Genomic DNA, 24,787 nt, shown 5'->3' on the forward strand with positions numbered 1-24,787 from the left:
CACTGAATATAAGCTCATGAAAGTTTGTTATTCTTTTTAACCCAGCAGTATTCCCCAAAATTACAGTACAGTGAGCTAACAAAGATACTCGAGACAAAGCCCAGAGCGCTGTGCTCAGGAAACAAGTCTTGAAAGCCGAAGAGCACAACTTGTGCACAGTGACTGTGACAAATCCTCCTCAGCTTCAAGCCCCTCAGAGCACGCAGGAACAGCCAGCTCCAATGTCACCCACACTAGCAATAGTACAAGGGGAATAGCCTTGGGTTGAGCTACGGGAGGTTCAGGAGCAATTGCTTCTGTGAAAGAGCAGTCAGGACTGGCACAGGCTGCCCATGGAGGTGTTCCAGAGCTGTGGGGATGTGGCACTGAGGGACACGGGCAGTGGGCATGGTGGGGTGGGCCAGGGTTGCGCTCGAGGATCCTGGAAGTCTTCCCCAGCCTTAATGATTCTATGATTCTGATACAGAGACAGCGCAGAGGCAACATGAAGGCACAGGACACAGATGCATGTGGCCAGGCACTTGCACCCACCTTTCAGCAGTTTGGGAAGAAAAAAAGTCTACTGTTTCATATGTGCACAGCAGATATCCAAAGTGGAGTGCTAGAGCTAAATCTTCTTCAATATATTATTAAAATATGCTTCCATGGACGTTTACTGCTATATCTTCAAACAGCAAAACATGCAGGCAGCTCTGTCACTTTTAGAGGTCGCTCGTGTTTTCAATAATGTCACTTTACACGGGTTTTAGTGGAAGCCCGACTCAGCGCTTAATCCTTAACTTCTAATCATCTGCTCGATAAGATGTATACAAAACATCTATATAAACCATATGGTCCTGTGAAAACGTGGAGCTGAACCGCATGAAATGCAAGCCCTCGCCTTTTCTGCACACATCTGTTGCTGTGGCTTCTGACGGGAGCGCACCAAACGGGCTCCCACTCAAGCAGGACATACGGCAGGAAGTGTTTTGCACATGCTGTGCTAGGCTGCAATTAGCAGCCCCAGCAGCCACCTGTCACAGGCTGCAGGCACACAGCTCCGGGGACGGGGGGTACACAACAAGGCTCTATAGATGGGAAGCAAACTCTGCTTCCTTTGCTATCAGCAGTGAAATATCTCCTTCCTTCTCCAGCTCTTCTAGCACATTGCCTTTGCCACATTAAATATGAGGCAGGGGCTGCTGCGTGTTAAAATTTGTGCAACTGAGTATTTGCAGAATTACCCACAGCGTCGTGTCTGAAGGATAAACCTGGGCTTCTTCCCTCCATTACATATAACTGAACCTTAGCTTTCCATAATTAAAAATACACAAACAAGTTGGGCCTTCTCTAATTACATAATCAAACTGGGAATTTTTACCGTGACATTTCGGTATGTGCTATGACAAACCTCTGCTATACATTCAGAACCTGACAGAAAATCACTCGCTGAGTTCAGAAGTGACAAGCCTCTCCCCTTTTTGGCACATTTCCTCTTTGATAGCAGTCAATTTTCCCCTCATTATAAATGGGAAAAGTAAAGATAACACGAAAAGGCCACTGAGAATCAAAACAAAATGAAGGAATGCAAATGTATAGGGGAGTTACACAACTGCCAAGAACACCCAGAGCCTGCTAATCTGTTCATTACTTTGTGCGTTCTCCTCAGCAGAGTGTATGAAGCACTGAGAACTTGGAGAAGTGCATTTAAAAGCTGACTTTGAACACTGTCAGCGTGAGTCAGACATCATTTACATGGCTGAAATTTCATGAAAGATCTTTGAAATCATACCGCCAGGAGCCTCGCCACCAATACTTATTTTCAGCTTCCTCCTGCATCCCAGTGGCCGTAACCCTGAGACCTCCACCAACGCAAATAAATCCTGTGTCCCAATCCGAGTGCTGCAGGGCTGCCCCTTCTTCCAGCATGGGCACAGAAGGGCTGATCAATACAGCAGCACTGGGAACACCGCTCAGCCATTTGAGCCCCAGACCTTTCACCACCAACCATATGCTCCCCTGGCATCCCCACACGGCTGGAAGAACCAGACAGCCTTTTCCCACACTAATTTGGTTTAGCCAGCCTGCTCCAAACACAGCTCCTTTTTGCAATTAGCCACAAGGGCACGAGAAAGTGGTCACAGATCCCTGATGTCTGCTAATGACACGTTGAAAGCTCAAAGAAAAGAGGAATGGGAAGGAAAAAAAAAAAAAGAGAAAAGCTCTTCCATCCCTTCTGGAAGACCCGGTCCAGTCTGTGGGCTACAGCAACATGGAGAAATATGTTCAGAATGTTGTTGGACCAGCATCTGGGATGTTACCTCCCCAAACTCCACTAAAAAGCACAACCAGAAAATGCTTTTTGTGACCTGCCAGACTCTTGTGTCGCTGCACATGATACAGCATGGGCCTTCAGAAAGAACCAAGGGGAAAATGAACTTGTGTGCCTCTCCAAAGAGCAGCTGCAGGACTCGGTATCAATGGGAAAGTCATGGGAATGAGACAGGGACCCGTTGAGTGAGGGTCTCTGTTTGCTCCAAACTTAACGATTCCATCACAGTGAGTGTTCACAACATAATACAATGTTATTCTCACACATAATATACATCCATACAGAGGAGGAAACCCCAATAGCGTAAAGAAAAACAAGATGTTTGTAAAACAGGACTCCAAAGACTCAAGGAAAGGGCAGAAAGATCTCTGTTGCCTTCTGAAGAAGGGACGTGGTTTATTGTTTACCAGAAGACAGTGATCAGTACTACTCACAAAGCAGGCCAACAAACATGGAGGTTAACAGGCTTCAGCTGATGGCCATTCACCCTTATGACAAACTCTAGGCCCATTCAGAACGTTACCAATTCCTACCTACTGATGGTGAGAAGCAGCATGCATGTTACTCTGGACAATCTAGATTGACCAATCTGTATTTTGATACCATTGACTTTAGATTTATCTTCTTTTTAAACCAAGTAAAACTATTTTTCAATGAAGAGCAATCTTTAAATATGTTTAAGTAAAAAAAAAAAAAAAAAGAGCTCCTCTGTCTTTGCCTTAACCACCAAGAAATACTTATATCAACGCAGTATCTTCCAGAGATGCTAAATAATCCTATCCTGAGACTTCCTTCAAACTACACTTGTACTTGATATTATTCAGACAGCACAGTGATAATTGTGCAAAATTCAATCTACTTTCTCTTCCTTAGACTTAGGTCCTAACTAGAAACCAACAACATCAGCAACAAAAAAGCCCAACAGCAACATTCCACACAAATTGCCTTTCCACATTCATAGTACTAAGGGGAGAAAGAGCAGCAAAAAAAAAAAAAAAAAAAAAAATAGCCTTCTGTTAAGAAGAATGAAAAATTATTTTTTTGCTATTCCTCTCTTGTAAATACGGGGATGTGCACAACTGCAGTCCATATACTTGCCTAATGTCTTCCTTAAAAACAGTGCTGGGTCCAGTTCAGTGGTTCTACTCGAGGAACAGCAGCAAAGATTAACCCTCACCTTTATCACGCCAACCCCATGTTTGTCCATTCAGCTCTGACAAAGCAGTTTCACATGCTAAACTCCCCATTTCTTTCCTGACTGAACATACGATAAGCCCACAGGACAACACAGGCATCGTCCTGCTACCTCCTAGACCCATTTCAGAAGTCCTACTAATTTAATCTCCCTCCTGTCTCCTTCCTCCTCCTGGTGAGCATCCTACTGCCAAATGAGATCTGATGGAGTTGGTAATGCCTCCCCAAGCCACGTGCCCAAATTCTTGCAAGCAGATCCCCTCACCTTGTAAAATCTCTCATGAGACTAAAGTTCAGTGCAGAATTCAGAGACCACACCAGGAACAGAGTTCTAATCCTGACACTGACTCCAGCAAGCTACTTAATCTGGCTCAGTTTCCATTTGTCAACTTACAGAGTTTTTCCATAAATTACTATGAGGATCCACCAACAGATTTAGTTTTAAAATCACTTAAAAAAAATCCACGGAAGATTGAAAAAACAACAAATTAGGAACTCTGAGCATATAATAAAGTAAAATAATTGTATCAAAGGACAACAACTAGAGTTTATCAGGATGGAACTGGAAGGAAATCCGTAAAGCCAACTTTAACCACTGTTGTTAACTTGCACATGTTTTAAAACAAAATCAGAAATCAATGTGAGCATGCCTGGCTATCAGCTCTCACCAGGAGGAGCAGACCTTCATCTGTATTCTTCCAGGTAGCAAGCAGAAGCTCATCAGAAATGACAAAAAGCATGGAAGCTTTTTCTCCTTTCAGCCAGACGGAGAACATAAGAGATCTAATGAGTTAAGTATCAGAAATACTTACAAGATTTTATGGCCAACAATAAAAACCAATACTGTATTCATCTCAAAAACACCAGCAGTCTGGAAAACTATACGCATTAGCCGCTGAGGATCTGTATTCCTATTCAAATGTTCTCCAAACAGGATGGATGAGAGACATTTGTCTTAATTTCCTTTATTTCCTATTGTCAATAGGGTCCTGGAGAAGGAAAAAACAACTAAACAAAAGCAACAAGGACTGCTATGATTTTTTTTTCTGCTGCTTGCTTTTCCATTCAGTGAACTCTGAAGCACGGGGAACAAGGCTGTACCTCCACTATCCCTGCTAACACTACACTGCATTTGCTCACATTTTAAAGGTTATCTTTGCAACCAGAAGAGTTCAGAATTGATCCTTTAAAGCTAATATTTTCTCCTTCTTGGATAGGGCTTAAGCTCATGAGAAATTCCACTGTTTGAAAACAAGGAGTAAGCAAATACTTCTCTTGAGCTTCTCCTCAAACAGCTCCTCCCACTTGCCCTCACTTCCCATCCCCATTTTGGCCTTTTTGTAAGTCAAAGACAGCCCCAGCAACCCAATATGATTCGGCCAATGCGAACTTTAACATCAGCACTGCTTGCTATGGATTTTGTCATATAAAACATCAGTCACGTAACGTTAATTAAACACAGGTCTATAGAAAAGAATTCAGATGGCCTCATTCCAATACTCTATAAAGTTATTTCTCCACTGGCACAGCCAGACAATTTATGGAAACTTACAGTCATTTTATTCCACGTGACACTGGTAAACAAATTAACGTAGAGTTTAATTGCCTTTGTCTCTTCAGCTTAGAATTGCCCTTTAGTAATATTTATCTGGAATTATGATCCTCGAAGAAAATAAATTGCAATTGGGCTTATAAAATTGATCCCATTTAAAGGCTGACAACTGTCACAGTTCTTAATCTGAATTTTCCTTGTCAGGGAGGAAGCGCATTCGATCAAACGATTCTGCAAGGAAGGCTGTTTTTCTGCTGTCTCATGTTTCCTGCAGTATTGTACTCGCATACATTTTTCTACAGTTATTTATTTATTTATTGCATTTCTATCAACCGCTCTCCTTGCTTCCCGCAGAGCACACCAGAAACCCCTCTCAAAGCAACGTTTTTCCTACAGAAATATAAAATAACCCCATCTCTGTAACACCTATAGCTGATGTTGAGAAACAAATGAAACAGTCGAAGGAAAAAAAACCCCACAAAGCCCCACACAACAACAACAAAACCAACAAAACAACACCATCATTGTTATATAATGCATACAGCCTCAGCCATATTATTGCAAATCATTAAAACAGCCCCTGAATATACAGACAGCACACAAATATCAACGACGACACATCTGAAGCGCGTTTTCTAAAACCGGGTTTGGATTGTGATGCACTGAATGACTACGAACAACGTGAGCCGTGCATTCCTGCCAGAGCCATACATTTTCAGAATTCCTATCTGCTGAAAACATAACTTACAGTTCCATGAATGTGACACCAAGCAGCTCCACAGGTACAAAGCACCTTCTCTGCTCACACTTTTCCTCTGTGAGTAGCTTTAGCACAAATATATATGTATGTATTTGTATCTTTTAAGCAGAAGAGACAAATAAGAAACGAATGCTCCAAAAAGGACAGAGCTAGGTCCCAGGTTATGATTTCTACCTGAAGGTCTTCCCTTCCTATTTGAATACTCTGAGGTTTGTAGCAATAGAGATGCATTTGAATCTGGAAGTGAAAGTTTGTTTTCTTTTCCTTAAAGAAACATGCACGCTGGAGGATGGGAAAGGAAGTCAGCAGAAAGAAGGATGCCTGGACATTTGCCACCGTGAACATGAATCAACACCAATAAAATAGGGCTATTTTTGCCTAGAAATATATGTGCCTGTGTTTTTAGGACATCGTCACTGTAGCCTAAAATTACATGGACCGTACATATAGAACAACCCAATGCATCCTTGGGCTTGTGACTCGCACCCAATGCCTGCAGAGGAGTTCGTGCAGAGACAGAATGACCCTGACCATCTACAACAGGACTGCTCAACCTCTCCTATGAATTTATCTGTGCTGCAAGAACGGCACAACTGAACTCCCATGACTAAATATTTTATGAATACAGGCATTCATTCACTCTGATTTTTCAGTTTCCTAAAACCAGGAGATTGCTGCTCCTGCCACTTGCTAAAACCAGGAAGAATCCCAGCAGTAGATTCCCAGTGCTATCAGACCAAGCAGCAAAAAGCAATATCCTCTGACCTAAGCCTGGATTCACATTCACTCTTCCATCTTTGGGGTGGGGAGAGAGAAGAGGGAGAGGAATTCAAGCCCAAGGTATGCCTCACTCCTAGCACAGGGTGTAACTGCAGACAGACAGACATGACCTAGTTTTAATCTCACTAGCTTGGGTACAACAGCAGAAGAGCCTGTGAGTGGCTGGAGCATGTCAAAGCCTGTTCTGCTGCACGTTTGCATCTTTTCCTACCCAATCTGGCTGGAGCACGCCTCAGTATGCTGCAGTCACACCTTGGAGGCCCACGGCTGAATTGCTCAGGATTCTCTCAATAACCAGACGAACGTTAACAAACTAAAGGTCTCACAAAGTCGAGGTGGGCTTCTGGCACATTTAACAAGGACAGCTATGCTTCCTAAAAGCCGTGGCGATGCTCAGCTGAACACAGGAGCTCCTCTGCCTGGGACAAACTCGTGTCAGAGCTCTGCTCCTCTGAGCTGACTGCACTCCCCGTGAGCCAGGCAAGCACACACAACAGCAGCAAGTAACCGGCAGATTTTTTATTTTCTTTTTTTTCCTCCCATCCCCAACAATGATCCCATGCAAGAAACACGTAATTGCTATCTCCTACTAATCATTTTCTACTTATAAACATAAAAGGATGCCAAGATGCTAAAGTCCTTTTCTTAAAAGTATTAGGACAGCGTTAAAGCTCCTGGGCCAGAAAATTCAAGTCACTGAGAGAAACAACAGGGAAGGAAGAATACCCAAAAGTTTATGTAAGGAGAATTAAAAGCACCTCACTGCAAGACTAAAGCCTATAGCCAAGAAGCTGTCAGCGTGACGTGTTCCTGGTGTTCTGCTCAGCTCAGAAGCCTCAAACAGACCCAGGTTAGGAGCCTGAGCTGGCAGAAGGTTGAGCACTGTTCCCAAGAAATACGTTGGTTAAGACAAAGCTCCTCCAATTTACTTCTCCAAACAAACAAACAAAAGGTTTATGTGCTGCTACACCAAGATATTTCATGAAACACAAAAGGTGAATGAGTGTTATGTCTGAAAAAGGAAAACAAACTACTGAACAGTGAAATACACGAATCCTTATTCCTTACAGTGACAAGAGAAACTTACTTAGGCTTGTTTCAGGCCAAAGCAAAGTAAAAAGTTACAAAGCAGCAGCCGCACTTTCTGTTTCAGAAAGGAAACAGCTTAAAACTTCCTTGGGTTTACAGTCACCTCTTCCAAACACACTTGTAATATCTCCTTCCTTTCCCAAATTTTTGGGTCTTTTTGACAATTTCCTAATTCTGCGTTATGCAATACTGAGCACACCAACGGCAACTAAAAACTCTTGCCAGGATGTAAATATACCTAAATGTACCTCAGGCAACCCTGAGAAAGCAAATTAAGCCTTCCTCATTGCCCACGTACATCCACCGTGGGTCAGAAGAACCACCCAATCCTCCACTAGCAACGCCAAAGCCTTCCCACAGGCAGGTGAACGTCGAACGCAAGTCTGCAAAGACTCTTAAGAAGAGCAACACCAATACAAATCCTGAACAAAAATACTACTGTGGGTTGCAGAATTTCCAGCCTTCTTCCTCAGTATTACAATTCAAGCTCTAACCTCAAATAGGGCACCTGCTCTCCTCTTGCTTTTACTAAGCCAGGCAAGAGCAACTTTCTATTGCCTTTAATTTCTACATGACTTCTTTGTTCCTCGTCAGCTTGAAGGAACAGTAGCAATGTTTTAATCTGTGAAGGGATAGCCAGCCATCTTTTCCTTCAATCAGAACACATTTACAAAATTTTATCATTCCTTTTGCTGTTAAAGGGTTTCCTTTTAGATAGAAAAATTCTAAATTCCAACCTACTTTAATGCCAGAAAACCTCCCTGCACTGTACAAGAATAGGCAGAGCTGTCTTACCAATGGTCTGTAAATATACGCCCATAAAACAGAAAATGTGATACTATCAATCTTCTCCTGCACAGCTGAGCCATCAGACTCCCCAAGTTGGTCTCCAGAGCTCAGGAGGTATTTGGGTGCCCAGTAAGTTCTCTTGCCATGGATACATGCTAACATCACACTTTATCTCAGGTTCAGAGGGCAGCTCAGGGCATCTTCCTTGGGCTCTGCTGAGCAGGGAGGCAGGGCAAGAGTTTGGGCTTCTTTCTGAATAGAAGGCTGTGGACATCTGGGGGCACAGGGCAGCTCCAAGGAGACACAATGAGGAGCTATCTGGGTTGAGAGGCCCCAACAACAGTTTGGAGGCCACTTCCCTTACAAGCTGGTGAACAGTCTAAGGCTGCTTCACAGAGGACACGGCTCCTAACACAGCTGCTCGTCAGCATCTTCTGAACCCAAGTTTACCAAGTAGGTTCCCGTTCAGAACTTACTGCTGGGTTATAAAGAAGGACAGTACAGAAAAAGCACCAATTATTTACTGGTGCAGATACTATGACTTTTGCAGGACAACGCAAATGTACAACGAAATGGTCCTAAACAATACGAGGAAATACTAAAGAGACACAATTCAGCCATATCAGTTCCCTTTCTTCACAATATCCAGAAAGATTTGCAAAAATTCAAGAGTTTTGGAAGGAGATTTTTTGGGAGGTAGGGAGAGACAGTGTTATTTTCCCCAAATACTGTTCACAAATTACCCCGAATTTACAAAGCAGTATGTTGGTCTCTGCTACTGTACAGTAAGGTTTAATGCAATGCTTTACATCAACTTCTTGAGGAATAAAAAACACAAACAGGAACAGGTGACGTTTTTCATTCACATACAATTGGCACTGCATTTTTACACTTCCATATTTACTCTACTGTATGTTACACTATGAGGAAGCAAAACAGCCCCAGAAGAAGGAGGAACAGTTTGAAGGAACAGCTTCCAAGCGTTGGGAGCTTCCCTGCAAGCACTCCCTCACCTTCCCAGCAGCTCAAGTTACTGCAGCAGTTGGCAGCTCACAGCTACCACACTTGAGCTACCATACTCACGTTTGCCCAGTAAGCACTAACTTGCATCCAAAGCTGGAGCTTAGAGTAGTTTGACTGGCAGCTGATGAATTTTGCTAATTAAGGTAAATTGTGATAACTTTGCGTTTAGTTGAATTCCCATGTAGAATATACCAGCAATGTTACTCAGACATGATTCGCCCCAGACTAACAATTATCAGTAAGTAAAATAAAATCATCTGGAAAGACATGGTTTAGATTAATGCTTTTTCACAGTGCTCAGCATGTTTCAATGTTTGTTTTTTACCTGCCTGTTACTCCCCAGGATTGCTAATGCTGAAAACACACACACTCCTTTCTACAAGTTTTTACCATCTGAATAATTTGCATAGCACCATTAAGGTTGGAGAAGGCCTCTAGGATCACCAAGTCCAACCCTACCCACCCCACCATGCCCGTTCACACGTCCTTTGGTGCCACATCCCCACGGCTCTGTGACAGCCCCAAGGACAGTGACCCCACACTCCATGGGCAGCTGTGCCACTGCCTGACTGCTCTTGTGGAGAAAACACTTCTCCTAACACCCAGCCTGAACCAACTTGAAGCCATGACATCAACCAGCAAAACTCACTAGCCTACTGTGGGACCTACCATTCAGAAATATCACGCCCAAGAGCTGTTAAATGGATGGAAAGGAGGATCATCAGTAATGTACATCTTTTTATTTAAAATAAACAGGTATAGGCTGATCATACGGCTGTGCAACAGCAGGAACGTGGTTAGAAACTGAAGAGTCTCTTCTGTGAGGAAATGACAAGCATGGATATTCTTCCAGTTCCCATCTCTATTACAGGAAGGAACCTTGTAAGTTTCCTCCTTGATGTCTAAATCTAAAATTCACGATCAGATTCTGCACGACAGCTTTATGAACAGAAGCAATTGGATTGTGAGGAGGAAGAGCAAAATAGAACAAGCAACCACACTCCTGCAAGTCCTCTTTAAGGTCACCACCTTTAGGGACACAACCCAGGATCCTGCATCAGTAAGCATGAATAAAAACCAAGAGAGAAGCAGCTAGAGCTGCAACCCAGTAAGAGGTAACTGAAACCTTCATTACGATGGGCTAAAATAGGAGAAGTGACTTCCAGTTTTTAACTAATAACATTGCATTTATGAGGGAGCTTTATGTAAGCAACTGGGTAGCTTCAGCTGCATGCTAGTAACACTGTTCTACTGATCACTGTAACAACTGAGGCAGACTAAAGCAAAGGGAAACAACGTAAACATGTAACTATCAGATGATTTGAAGAAGTTTGTATTTATTAAAAACTCTTCGAAAACTAAAAACAAACCAAAAATCCCCAACCCCCAAACTAGACGTACAGGTCTAGCAAGTATTACTGCATATTTCTGTAAAGTTCCACGCTCCTTGTAACTCTATCACACCTGTAACATAATAGTTCCATATAGTTACTAGCATCAGAAGAGTGTCCGAGTCCAAATCGTCCTGTCACTGAATTAAGCTCAGAGCCCCAAAGCAGCTGTCCTCAGGCCCTCCTGTAGCCATCCCCAGCCTGGCATCCCGCTAGCCTGGCTGCACTCATGCTGTCAGCCGGTGACATTCCTGAGCAGAGCAGTTTGCTAACCCTTTGTAATCCCCAATAAACAGTTCAATCATTAACAGCATTAACAACCTAGGTATCACGCAACAAATCATTTATGACCCTCCTTTTCCGCTCTCTTCATTGGTTTGGGCTTTTTACCTTTTCTGCTTCTGTTGTTGTCTCAGTTCAGTTGAATTCTTTGTTCATTTATTCCTTCTGTTGGGGGTGGGGAAGAATCAAGAGTATTTTTCAGGCAGGAGATAGAAAGAATCCTTTTGTTCTGCTCAGAATGATATTTTACAAATTCGGTATGCTCTTCCATCAGTATTTATTCTGGCTCTATAGCTACCTGAGGTCAGAGGCCACAACGCTCCTTCACAAGACGCCCCTCAACTCCTAAGCAAAAATTTAAGATTTTATTTGCTTAAAATAGAAATTTAGGTCTACACTGGTAAATTACACCATTGATCTGGGCTCTCTATCTGTGCTAGAAACGCTGTGGAATACGGATATGAAAGTGTCAGTGCAAACTATTGCAAACTCCTTGGAGAACTTCTCCAAGGGCACAACTTGGCATGTGGTTTTGTTTTACTATTTTGTCCTAACTGTGAACTTACCAGTGGGCAAAAAATTGAGTTTTTTTCCATGTACTTTCAGTTAATTTAAAGATTTCGTTTTTAATCTTTTTTAAAAACGCATTTTAAAGATTTGAAAGAAGAATCAGAAAATGGTATCCGAACTTTTAGCATTGTTACTGACGGGTCTGCAATACCAGACCCTATAATACCTCTAAAAATAAACCAACAAGAGAAAAGCACATTCTCCTTCTCATCATGGCAATGGATTTTCTGTACCTACAGCTTCATGCAAAGCAAAGACAACAACACACTGGCTCACTTGGACCATGCTTGGACTGATTGAAAAGTGCCTGCACACAGCTGCACCCATTGCAGACTACAATTGCATGTCTGCTGTGCAGAGCACACCACCATCGCTGCTCACACCGTCTTAATGTGGCCATTCAAATGGCTGTGGTTTTGTCTTGAGGCACAGAATGCTCCTCATCCTAGAGCTGCTAATTCTGTGACTTAAACATGGCCATACGAGGGACTCCAAGGTCACTATATTTAAGTGCCAAGTGGGTAACAACAACGGAATATTTCTCTGAAAAATCATGCTGCTCACAAAGTATAAGCCCTTCACTGCCTAAATAAATGAACAGCAGAGCTCCCCACCTATGTGAAATTGTACACTTTACCAACGCAAAACTTGTTACATTTATTACTGGAAGAGAGTCAATATGGCTAGTAAAGACCTGCACTACCAGTCAGCAATCTTCACTACTGAGCCTCCATGAATGCACGCAATTAAATCAGTGAAGGCTATCCTCTCCAAAGCCAGTTATCACTTCAGATGCACGCGCTATGTTCTTCATTTGCCACTAGCTACACAGTATATGTGAGGTACTGAAAGCATCATCTCCATGACTGCAGAAAAAAGTTCCTGATAAAGAAAGCCCAATCCCCAAATTCTTGCAGTTTGGGTAACGTCCACCTGGTTTTAGGCTGCTGTAGCACTTGTCATTCATCTAGCAAGTGAAATGAGACCTGGTTCACCATCAGAGAAGTTCCACGTATGATCAACTAGCCTTACAGAAGCTCTCAAGTATCTCACGTATTCATATTTATGCATTTCACCTCTTTGTATCTACCTTGCATCAGAAGGCAGCTGCAGATACTACGGCAGCTGCTGCATGCATCCCACTTCTTGGGCCCGATGTAACAACTTCCCTCTGAGGGCAGAAAGCACCTTCAACGAGTCAGAAGGTGGGAAGAGGTCCTGAACCCTCAGTGAGTCAGGCTGTAGCCAGCTGAAACAGGAGCTCAGCGCCAAGCAGGCTCTGCTCATCCAACAGAGGCAGAACCAGAGTTTGGCCCTGCCAAGAAAGAGGCATAAGCAAAGAAGCTCACTGGATCTGCTGTAGCAGAGCTTAGAAAAGGTGATGGCAAACGATCATGCAACTGGACTGAAGGAGGAGAAACATGCTCTTTAACAGAGTGCATATCAATGTGCAGACTGGCTACAGCAGTCACAAGTTCAGAAACTCAGCAACAACAAAGCACAACTGCAAGATGCAGCTACATAGACATCTGGGTCAAAGCACTGTTAAGGTGTTGGTCTCCTTACACGTTCACAGTTCCGTCAATCTTTAGGCGTGTTCAGTAACACAATAATATGCTGCACTGATCCTTGTTATCACAGAGGGCCAGTAGAAGTCAAGTGCCTAGCCAAGTCAATCCTCTGAACCTAAAACAACAAATCATAGCTCTGTGAGAATGGCATCTGAGAAAGGATTATGCTCACGATACAAGCAAGCCCAACACAAGTCTCAACTGGCACTGGCATGACTGATCTCAGACTCGATGGCTTCAGCACGGCGTATCTGGCTCCACCTGCTCCACTCTTCAATATGAACACACCCCACTGTCTCCAGCACACGTTCCAGAAGCATTACCAGTCCATGAGGCTGGGAGGATGACTATAGATGTGTGTTTGTTTTTTTCTTAAATGCTGATGACAAATGGACAGCTTTGGCAGAGAGAAGTCTGGGAGGGCACAGAGCTGAAACCAGCAGGGAGCGATGCGTGTGCCCAGAGAGCAGCTCACCTGCTGAGGAGAAGCAAGCAAGCATCACTGCAGAAACCCTCTTGGCCAGCTGACCCCTAACTAATTCTATGAGTACTGCCATGCATTCCAGAGAGCTGCAAATTCTCTCCATAAAACATATATGGATGTGGAAAGAAACACAGGGTAGAAAACCAGCCCCACAAGACCAAGCGAGTGTTTAAATGCTCCAATTTATCTGTTAAGTTGCTATCATTTCTCTGTAACAACAAATTCAATCTGAAAAAGAAAATAGCTAAAAGCCTATTAGAATGCCTATTTCAAGACATGAGCGTTCAGTTTTTAATCAGAGCGCTCCAAACTCTCAGCTCAAGAACAGAAGATCAAGAGGACATCTAAAGCAAACCCAGCTCTGAAACAGGCGAATGTCTGCCTTCCCTTTGTGCTGGTAGTTCAGCCTCCCTCCACATCCTGTCCTCAGTTACCTACTGTTGGCTGAAGATAATCTCTTCCAGGCTTCTCAAATGCTGACACAGGAAACTCCGCAAGCACACCAAACTACTGCCTTTCCTCCCTGAAAATATTTCATAACCTACAACTTTCTTCTGCGCCCTACTTGCAGTCTATCCTTTTCTTCCTTCTTTTATCAAAACGGCTAACATAAAATTTTATAGTGTCAATTCAACAAAGGAAAAATTATAAAGTTAGTTCTGACAGCTTCCCTTCTCAAAAATTTAATCAAAAAAAAAAAAAAAAAAAAAAAAAAGAAATCCTCTGCCCTTGAAGCCTTAAAGAGATGAGCTGAAAAGCCTTAGGTATTCTATAGCTATATTTATGAAAAAGACTTTCAGAACTAAACACACAAGTCTCTATAGAAATTACAGAAATGAGGAAAGTGTTTTTTTGCCCAAGTCACAAACTTTTCTTTCTGTTTCACAGAGGAAAACGCGCCACACTCCTGAGCTGGACATAAACTCACCTCACAGAGATGTGCAGGTCACGGCCAGCTCTGGGTGGGAAAGAGCTCCCACTGGATAATACTGTCAAGTGAAGCAGTCTCCAAAACAAATAAACAAACAAAAAACCCCACAGATGTATCTGTGCAAACATATGCTATTCAGATTTAGGAAGGCAATCATCTCCAATACAGCAACACAGCTTTGCGTCCAGACATCATTCTAAAGTTTTATTACGGAAAACATTATTAAAGCTTAAGCAACAAACCAGTATTAGAATGGTAGCACTGAATCACAGCAATATGAAAAAAAAGCAAAACGCAAAAATACATCAGAAAAAGAATAGATCAAAGAATAGATGAGTGTCACTTTCCTGCAGAAACAACATTCTACTTTAAAATAAAGAAAAAGTGGTGGTACAAGTGAAAGCAATGTAGCACTCTCCTGTTGATAAACAAAAATGAGATCACTACTCTTGAATATTCAAAATCTCCATGTCGCAGAAGTTTATTTGCCTTGCTTTAATCCAGAACAATTAAGCTTGATTCTAAAATTCTGCATTTCACAGTGGTGAGAAAAACATGTACCGAGAGGCTCAGTGCAGGCTAATGCAGCTGCTGAGCGCGCATTTACTTCTCCTGCAGAACAGGCATTATCACTTTGGTGGATCCACCCAGCCCTGCAACTATCTCAAGTCAAACAGTCAATCGACCAGCATACTGCTATATCAAATCTCAATTAAAAATTCCCTTAAGTCTGGTTTTCTAACTTAGAACCCATCTATTAGCATACTATTCATCAGATGCTGAACCAGGGGGAAGGCACGTAACTCGCTGCCGCTCTGCAGATCGTTTCATTTCAGCTGATTGAACAAATCCCTTTTTCATGTGTTTTTGGCAGAATTCTATCAAAATAGTTATTTATAAGGAAGTTGTGCAGCTGTTGTAGTTTAGAGAAAAACAAATTTAAGTATTTTAGGAAAGTTGTTTCTTTTTTTTTTTTTCTTGTTAAGTCTTGAACAGGAAAATAAAGGATGAAAAAATTAAGTTCTCCTAAGTTCAAAGACATTCCCTTCCAGCCAACACAAACACTAAGCAGCTAACACAGAAGATCAGAACATCAGCAATTGGAATTTAAGCTGTCCAATGGAAATTAGATTTAGAAATCAAGTTTCTCTCATTAGAAATCTCTTCTTCTGCTCACCATAAATTACCACTTCTCTTTTCTTATTCTTTGCCAAACTATTTTAAACCATTCCACTGTATTAAGTCCAAAATCATTTTCACAGAAGGAAAAAAATCCCTCATTATTACCATTATTCTATATTACAGTAACACCAAGGCTCCAGTAGGATTGACAAGTGCACAGAAAGACATCGTCCAGAAGAGGCACACAAAGCACTCAGCCACTGAATTCAAAGGGATCAGAAAATAACTCCTTAAACGCAGATTGTTCAAAGCTTACAGAATCAACACATCTGATTCCTTCTTCTGCTCAGGCTCCTCAAAAAATGTTCAGTTTAGTCCCATTTCCGTGAAATACTAAAGCTCCCATAACACACAGAAACAGATGTTATTTAGGAGATGCTTATTTCGTCCCTAAGAAACATCAAACTTATTTCCTATGGCACAAGCCGTACTTCAGACTATTATCTCAACCAGGAGATGCAGTACATCTTCTTAAAGCTCCTATTCAATAAGAAACCTTTGCCTGTAACTGACAGAAAACTGTCCCTGAGTACATCTAGAAACATTAACCTGAAAAGGCAGATGAAAGCAATTTTAAAAGTAGCTTTCATCTTTCTGTTAATTGTAAGACATTCCTGTTTCTGTGAAATAGATTCAGTCTGTAAACTCTGAAGACAAGAGTTAAAAAATAAGAAGTTAAATTCTCTACCAGAATGCATTTGCTCAAGTGCAAAGCTAACAAATGCTAAAATTGTTGGCAACACTTCTGCATTTCTGAATCATTAGGTAGTCAAACTATTTTTTGATTTTGCTTGCGTGATGTTGGATTATAATAATCCACATAAATCAGCGGCTTCCCCTTGCTAGGAATATTGTGCTTACTTTTGGTCATCTGATGTTGAAAAAAAACATGGGGAGGTTCAGAAAGAACTAACAAAAGCAACTTGCATGTACAGTAGTGGATTAGAGCTGTCTGTATAGGAGACGAATGAGAACGAATGCAGTCAAAGTAAACAAACTAACGGAGAGCCAGGGAAGGTATGCTGAGCATTTCAGCCACCCTGCTCAGAAAACAATGAAGGGATGCTTTTCCTCATGAAAACTTAAACATGTAGGGCTTTGTGAGGGCAAGCTGCTCATCTGGGGAAGCGCACAGTTGTCCAATGCTTCCCCAGCACCCAGATGTGGAATGCTCAGCTGCGCAGTGGGACTGAAGCAGAACGACCTCAAGTCATGCCTTTGGTTGCTTAGAGACTTCCTGCCCTGGTGGAAGCCTAAACATCTGGGCCAAAAATCACAATATTGGAGCACTTCTACTGAGAGTAGTTACCATTTGAAAACAGTGGGGCTCGTTGCCCACATCTGTCTGATGAGCTGGATGTACTAACCATCAGCTCTTCCAAGTCTACTACAAATATTATGCATTTATTTATTTATAAGCCTGATAGCACTTTTATGCCTATTCTATTTTCCTTTTGTGACCATACTGTCTTGTGACTCTTTCTTAAGACTGGGTCTCAGCAGCACCTTCTGCTTGACGCCATGTGAAAATACAAGCCAGGGCTTCATACTTGGACAGCAAGGACTCATCCACGTGCAGCACCTCACCGCTCAAAGAAGCCAGCTGCTCTGCTGAAGGCAGCTTTGCTGCTGGTTGTCTGCATAAAAAGCAACATATTTCTACTTGGCAGTGCTTACTTGTGGCATTCCAAACTTGATGCTGCCATGTTGAGTGTCAACTCCATGTCTTATACCAACAAACAGCCAGTAAGCGCTTGCGGAGTCCAATGTAGGAAGAACACAGCGTGCAAGCAAAGCAAGCAGCAGGAATGTCTGTGCAGTTTGGGGACAGCATAATTGTGGACTGTACTCGACAGGATTAGTGCAGAGATTTAAAAAGTAGTAATTATTTGCAAATTTTTGATGGAAGTACGCGTTTGTATAACCTAATCCTAAAATACCACCTGCCTGTGGAGACCTCTAGCACACACACCAACAGGCCTTTTTTCAGACCTTACATTAGAACATTAAACAGAAGCCTGAGAAACATTAAAGAACTCTTCTTCCAAGACAGTGATAACTGGAGATGCTTTAAGATACCTCCACTTTAAGGTTCACCAGCAGTTAGCAGTGAAACGTTTTAGTCACTACCATTACATGAAAAAGTTTGTTATTCTACATATGAATTTTGATTACTTCTACCAAAACAGTAACTAAAAAATATTGTTTCATTTTTCCATAACAGAAGCTCAGAAGTGTTCTAGATATATAGTTACTAGTACCATAATTATTTGCATTAATTAGCAGAAGCTGAATATTAATACCTTTCACACTGTGTTGTTAAAATTTGTTAAATTTCCAACAAGTGCACCACAGGATAAATGGGTTTCAGCCTGCTCTGTCAAAGGCAGAAATTAACAAAAAAAAAAACCCAACAACTTCTTTTCATACCTCATAGATCAGTATTCAGAGAAATCAGATTAATTGCTTTCAGGTAAGAAGAAAAAAAATGGGGGAGAAAATTTATGCGTTCATTTTCTGATGTAAGTTATTGTGCTGATAACTGTCAAGGATGAAAAGTTACGTAGGTCCTATGCACCAAAATACATTCATCAGCACAAAGTAATTTCAAGTTTGGTTTTTTTTTTTTTTTTAACTCTTTTAAAAAGAACCTTAAAGGTAATTTTTAATGCGCTGATTATTTTTCAGTCCAGTTCCTCAAGTCCAGCTTCACCGTGTGGCTGTAGGTTCTTAGCAGAAGTCTTACACAGATAATGATTTCTGCATTGTGTAGAAGATGGTCAGGACTGATTCAGTGATGAATAATAATAACTGTGAAGTTGATAAGAAGAATAAATATGTAAATAAAAGGAGCATGAGAAAAAGACCAGCAAAACCCACCAGCATGGGAAGAAAGCTAAATACGTAAGATGATCCACTTGGAATCTGCATCTCAGCTGATGAAGAAGTCACCAAACAACCAGCACAGGTGGCCATTATATGGCTAGAGACACTCATTCCCCCAGTTCCTTCAATGAAGTCAGAATTCATGAAAACCTCATGTTTAGGGCTTGACACTGCACCCAATGACATTGCTGTCACGTCATTGTGAGCCCTGACATGAGTGCAAACAAAACATTCATGCTTTCTCTGATGAAGTTATTTAATGTATAGCACTTTAATCACGAAATATCAATAAATGAAGAATTAAACTGATAAAATAAACTTGGGGGGGGGGTATTATATATAAATTTGGGGTATTATTAAAGAATAGCATCGTGCTCTGGCCAAGTTCCAAGAGCCCCAAAGATGTTATGAGCAAAAACCCAGCTTTCAGGAAAAAACATCCACACCACCACAGTGAGCACTGCAACTTTATAGATAGTACGCTCAGCACAGATGGACAAGTAATTTTTAGAAATGAATCACGCTGCAAATGATTTTACTAATTTTAAAACAGAGGTGAGGAACCAATAGCCTGCAGGCCAGATATGGCAGGCTGCTGTGGTTCAGATGGCTCACAGACACACACACACACACACACACTGCTAACACCACTGAGGCAGGCTGTAAGGAAAGCCATCCGGGTTTTAAAAGGCTCCAACAATTCACGTATTTTTAAACACATAATCCCTAAACACAAACACCACCACGAAGTTCCAAGGATTAAGTGAAATCTATGCTATTAGTTCACAAATCAAAAAAGCAGAAATCAGACCCCTGAGTTGCTTTCCATTAAATACAGCCCATGATGCTATCCTGAGAAGGTGAGACTTCACAGCCTGAAACATTTACATTATCTTAGCAGAGAAAAGACAGTGGGGCTTTGAATTCAGACAGCAGCCAATGCTGCACTTATGGCACAAGCATTTTGATACCTGCTTCAACAGCGAGGAACATATCCCACCGAGCTTATTTAGGACAAACTTCCACTGAAATCAATTACTGTTTTGCCTCGGAAAGGTCCAGTCCCACCTATAGACTTGAGTCTTTAATAGGCATAGGTTTTTTTTCAAAGTGCAGAGCATTTCTGAACCTGAAAATGTATGCAAGGCTCCAAATGTGCAAAGAACAACAAGTAAGAATGTTCAGAAGAATACACCAAGAAAAAGAGTAATCTTAAGCTACTGGTCTTATTTCTACCGTTCCTGGCAATTATTTGCAGCTGCCATGACCACACTGCTATTTAGCAAAGCAAAGGCTGCAGCTTTAATTGAAGTTGGGATGTTGTAAACAGTGAGCTGCCTGGCTCCGGCCCGCGCTCCAATACCAGCAGCAGTGCAGCGATGGGAAGCATAAACAAACCTTTTAACTAGATTACAGCTTCTAAACTGGCCAAGAAATCCTTCAGCAACAACTCCTGTGTGACAAAATGGCAAAGGAGGAAAAACATTTTGAAACGGCATCTTTACAAAACCAAATCTTACCTGAGATAGCATGAATGGGAGTCTGCTAGGGAAAAGGACTTAAGTCTTCAAATGGGGCTACCCTTAAAAATCAGCGTTGGAAAAAAAAATGAGAAGGCAGAACATCCCAAAACACGTGGCTGCAAAATGGAACAGTATTTTTCAAAAGCTCTAATGCCTCAAAATGCATTTATAAAAATGCTACTGACCATTCCACTACCAGAAGACGTTACCATTTCCCATTCCAAGTAGCCATGCTGGAAAACAACCTAGCTAAAATGCTTGTATCGCATTTGTCCCAACACATCCCTCTCTTGCACCTGAGCCTTCTAACAACCAGCCTTAGCCAAGCTTCTTCCTCATGGAGCTTACAAGGCCTGTAACCCAGCAAAAAGGAAATTCTGCTGTAAAAATCCAGATTTTTAAACAAAATTCTTCTTCTCATCTAAAGATTGCATACTGATCCAGAGAAAAAAACACACATGTACATGGTTCTCTTCTGCACATATAAAATTTACCTCAAGCCAACAGCACATACATACAAGAAAAGTAAATACATACATCAGTGTTCACTGCACCAAAGTCTTAAAAGTCATGAAAGAAAACAACAGCCCCCCTCCCCCACAGCTTACAAGTAGCTTGGGTGCACAACTAAAATATAAACTAGTGCCAGCTGAGTCCCACTGCAAGACAGCAAATTTTAGTGGGCTAATCATACATAGAAGTGTATAGGTGAATTTATGCGTATATGTAAATATATATTTGCATGCATATGCCTGTGTGTGTGTATATATACATATATAGATATAGATATATACCTGTACAAAAATATAGGTTAGGTATATGGGTAAAAGCTTGAAGACTGAATACCGAAACGTTTTACACAATTAAATGAAGATCTTAGTAGGCTTCAAGAGACAACCTTAAATAATGCATCAGCAAAGATCTACCAGAGCTTGAAAATATAATTTCAAAAATTGGTAAACTGAAATTGAATGTCAAGTTTTTGAAACGCCAGGCAGACCAAATGGAAAAATCAAACTATCTGTATTATGTAGGTCTACCTTTTCCTCGGCTGATTTCTGCTCTTCTCCTACGTTAGGCTGCATTTGCTCCCTTTGGTAGCAGGGTACGAGGCAACATTATTGCAAGCCTCTTGTTATCTGAACGTTGAGAATTTCACCATTTGATCCAACAGGATTTGTTGGGCAAACAATTGACAACTGCTCTGGTTCCCCGACTCGAGGATATTCCTTAGCATGGCCATGTTACTGACTGGGCAAACCAAGGGCCTCAGATTTAAGATGCTATTTACATTTGAGACCACTCTTCCTTTGTAGGTACCAAAATAAACTTGGATTTAACGTCACTGAAAATGTAGACTATTCTCAAGTGAAGAGAACACACACGTTTAAATCCTGGACTTCACCTTCACCACAGATGGGAAAGATGCAATCAACATATTGCTTCTACAGGTCCTAGCTACCAGCCATTGTCAGGAAATAATTGATAAAACGCTGCTTGCTTTACTATGAAATATCTCTTGTAAAGGAAAAATAAGAGACATGAAAAAAGCACATTGAAAAATTTAACGGATGAACAAAACTCTTTATTCTTACTTTAATAAAGGCAGTTATTAGAAACCCCAACAAATTTCCAGTCCTTGAAACATCTTCATTTTTAAAGTAAACTTCAATCCCTCGAAACAGAGGGCTTCAGAAAGAACATGCAACGATAACAGCAAAGTGACCAACAACCCTCACGTGCCACCAGCTCTCTGTATCACTCCTACAACATCCCTCAGCTCCAACATCTGGAGAAGAACAAGGCACTCAAAGCCATGGTTTGTTCCACAGCCATTCCCCATGGGAAGGGCAGGAGGGAAGGGACAACTCTGCAATGGGAACATCTGTCAAGCCGCAGACAAACTGAGCTGATCAAGTCGTCTCACAAAGGTCAATGAATAGCCATCTCATGGTAATGACTGATTCCTGCTGCCGTGTGCCTGATCAGAACAACAACTCACAGGTACAACTCCAAAGGCAAATCTGTAGAGCCACACAATTGCTTCATTTTAAGCACTGCTTTAATGCATCTACTTTTGCATCTCTTTTATATATTCCTGCATGTACACACAGACATTTGTGTATGTAGCTAAACACACATGCATATGTACCCATGAAGTAGGACATATATGCACATATAAATGACAAGCTATAATTTTGTATTTGATATGGTTTCGACAAATTTTAAATTGATTTTATAATTCTGTTAAGTGTGAACCCCTATCTAGGCAACTCATCAAGAATAGCAGCCACAGTGATAAAGAACTCTGAGTTTGGAGAGCAGAAAGGAGTCAGCACTGCTTAATTTCTGAACTGCTGCTCTTTGTAAGCGTCCCACTTGATTTAGCTGTAGTTCCACAGCTTTCAGGAGGCTTCAACAGTTGACATGTCTCCAATGATGTTCCAAAATTTTATTTCAAATCCAGGCTTCTGTTCCTCTGCAGGCCTACCTGAAAGTGACTGAGCAGCATCGTGCCACCAGAAATAATTACAATGAAAAGTTCCAGAAATAACTACAGTGAAAAGTCAGTGAAAGTCTGTTTATGAGAGTGTTTGAAACCACAAAGTCCTTAAGGACAAAAGTTCATTCAAAAATGCAACCTGTATCTTTCTCTTACTGAGGTCAATGGTAACTTTGCCATTCACTTCCACCGGGATAAAAGAGAAAGCAATATAGGGTCCTTAAACCAAACCAAACCAACCAAGCCCCAAACCAACAAAACAAACCCAAACACAGCAGCAGAACCGCTCCTCGCTTTCCAAAAGTTTTAACAGCACTTCTGAAAAGGAAGCTTAGCCGCTTCCAAAACTTGTGCCCTGAACCACCTAGATAGAGTTGAGATCCTCCTCTTGCTGTGGCCATGGGACCTCTTAAGGCCTGGGAAGAGGCAGGGAACAGCAGGGCTGCAGACAGGCATGGGGGCCACCCACATAGCATGCTCTCTTCCAGAAGGAGCATCCATCCATGTTGGAGACTCAGTGCTGCCTCAGAAATGGATGCTATAGTTATGGACTGCAGTCAAGGTGCAGACCTTCCACGTGCAAACAATCGCCATGAGTAACAGTAGGGGAAAAAATAACCTACTGACAAACTGAGTCAAATAAACCCTGATGTAAAACAAGGCATTCTGTTTTTGAGAGGAGTGTTGCTTATACCAACATCTTCAGTGCTTTTTAAAAGGGACAGAAAGACTGATCCCTCCAGATCCAAAGAATGAAGGGATTACAAGCAGAGAAAAATTAAATTACTGAAAGTCCTCCATCGTAAAGAAGGTTCTCTTGAAACATCTGTTTAACTAGACTAAATACAAATGAACATAGTCAACTACAACGGGCAGCATGACAACAAACTTCCAGGGAAAACTTACTGCTAAAGGACAGGTACAAGCCTGGCCCAGGCAGAACCCTTACAACTAGCACAGCCTACATCTTGGTGCCACAGGTTTCCTGCTAATTCAAAGCAACCTCTCAGACAGCGAGCCTGGGCAGTCACTAACCTGGAATACGTGAAATAAAGAAATCACTATGTTTTTGCTCAGAAGATGAATAATTGAAATACATGCACACAGTTCTCCTGGAAACAACAAATATTTGTTAATACCTTTTCATAACAGCAGCATAAAGAGATTAAAAAAGCCAAAAGCTACACTGCTTCTCTGTTATAGCTGTTGATAACTAGCAGCCTGCAGTAAAATGAGCCAATAGATTCAGTTCTTCCAGTTTCTAAGAGGTCGCTGTGATAGTGGCCAGACAACCCAAAACAGCCTTAGACCCCTCAGTATGAGGCACTGCTGTGGAAACACAGGAATTACCTCTGGCACAACACAAGCACACTCGTTCAGGGCCTCAGCCCCACAAATGCTTCCTCAGGACTGTTCCTATCCAACCCCCCAAGCAGCGGCTGTCCATTCAGCACAGACATGGCTGCAGAGGCCTACGGAAATGAAGTTCTGCCAGCAATTCCATCTCTAAGGTTTACAATCAGAGAACTCTATGGGTTCTTCTACCCAGTTTCAGAATTCTGTTAGGGCATTTTACTGAGCAACCAGATTAAATCAAGTCCTGCCTATCTTCATCGTTAAAACACACAGAAATAAAAGTGTTAATCTTTATAATAAATAATACATCTCATCAGCTGTAGGCCACGGAAGTTGCAGGCAGATCTGCGGCTCCACAAACACAGGGAGCATAATCTTTAGGTTTCCACACAGAAATGAGAGTACACCAGTGGTATCTCAGGTTGAAAAACAGAGCACTGTCATGAAGAAAAAGGAAACAGTCATAATATCATAGAATGGTCTGGGTTGAAAAGGACCACAATGGTCGTCTAGTTTCAACCCCCCTGCTATGTGCAGGGTCCTAGAGTCCTCTATTCCTGGACAGTCTTCTGCTGTCCAATCCTTGCACGCAGTAAGCTAACTAAAAGAA

General features: G+C 41.7%; 1 protein-coding gene across 11 annotated transcripts in view; it reads right to left on the minus strand.

The window, feature by feature from the left end:
• Positions 1-24,787, minus strand: part of MBD5 (methyl-CpG binding domain protein 5) — a 130,447-nt gene that overhangs the window by 104,132 nt on the left and 1,528 nt on the right. The window lies entirely within an intron of this gene.

The sequence above is a fragment of the Lagopus leucura genome, unplaced genomic scaffold (genome assembly GCF_019238085.1).
Source record: "Lagopus leucura isolate 7727_CA_CO unplaced genomic scaffold, USGS_WTPT01 Super-Scaffold_100019, whole genome shotgun sequence".
Classification (NCBI taxonomy): domain Eukaryota; kingdom Metazoa; phylum Chordata; class Aves; order Galliformes; family Phasianidae; genus Lagopus; species Lagopus leucura.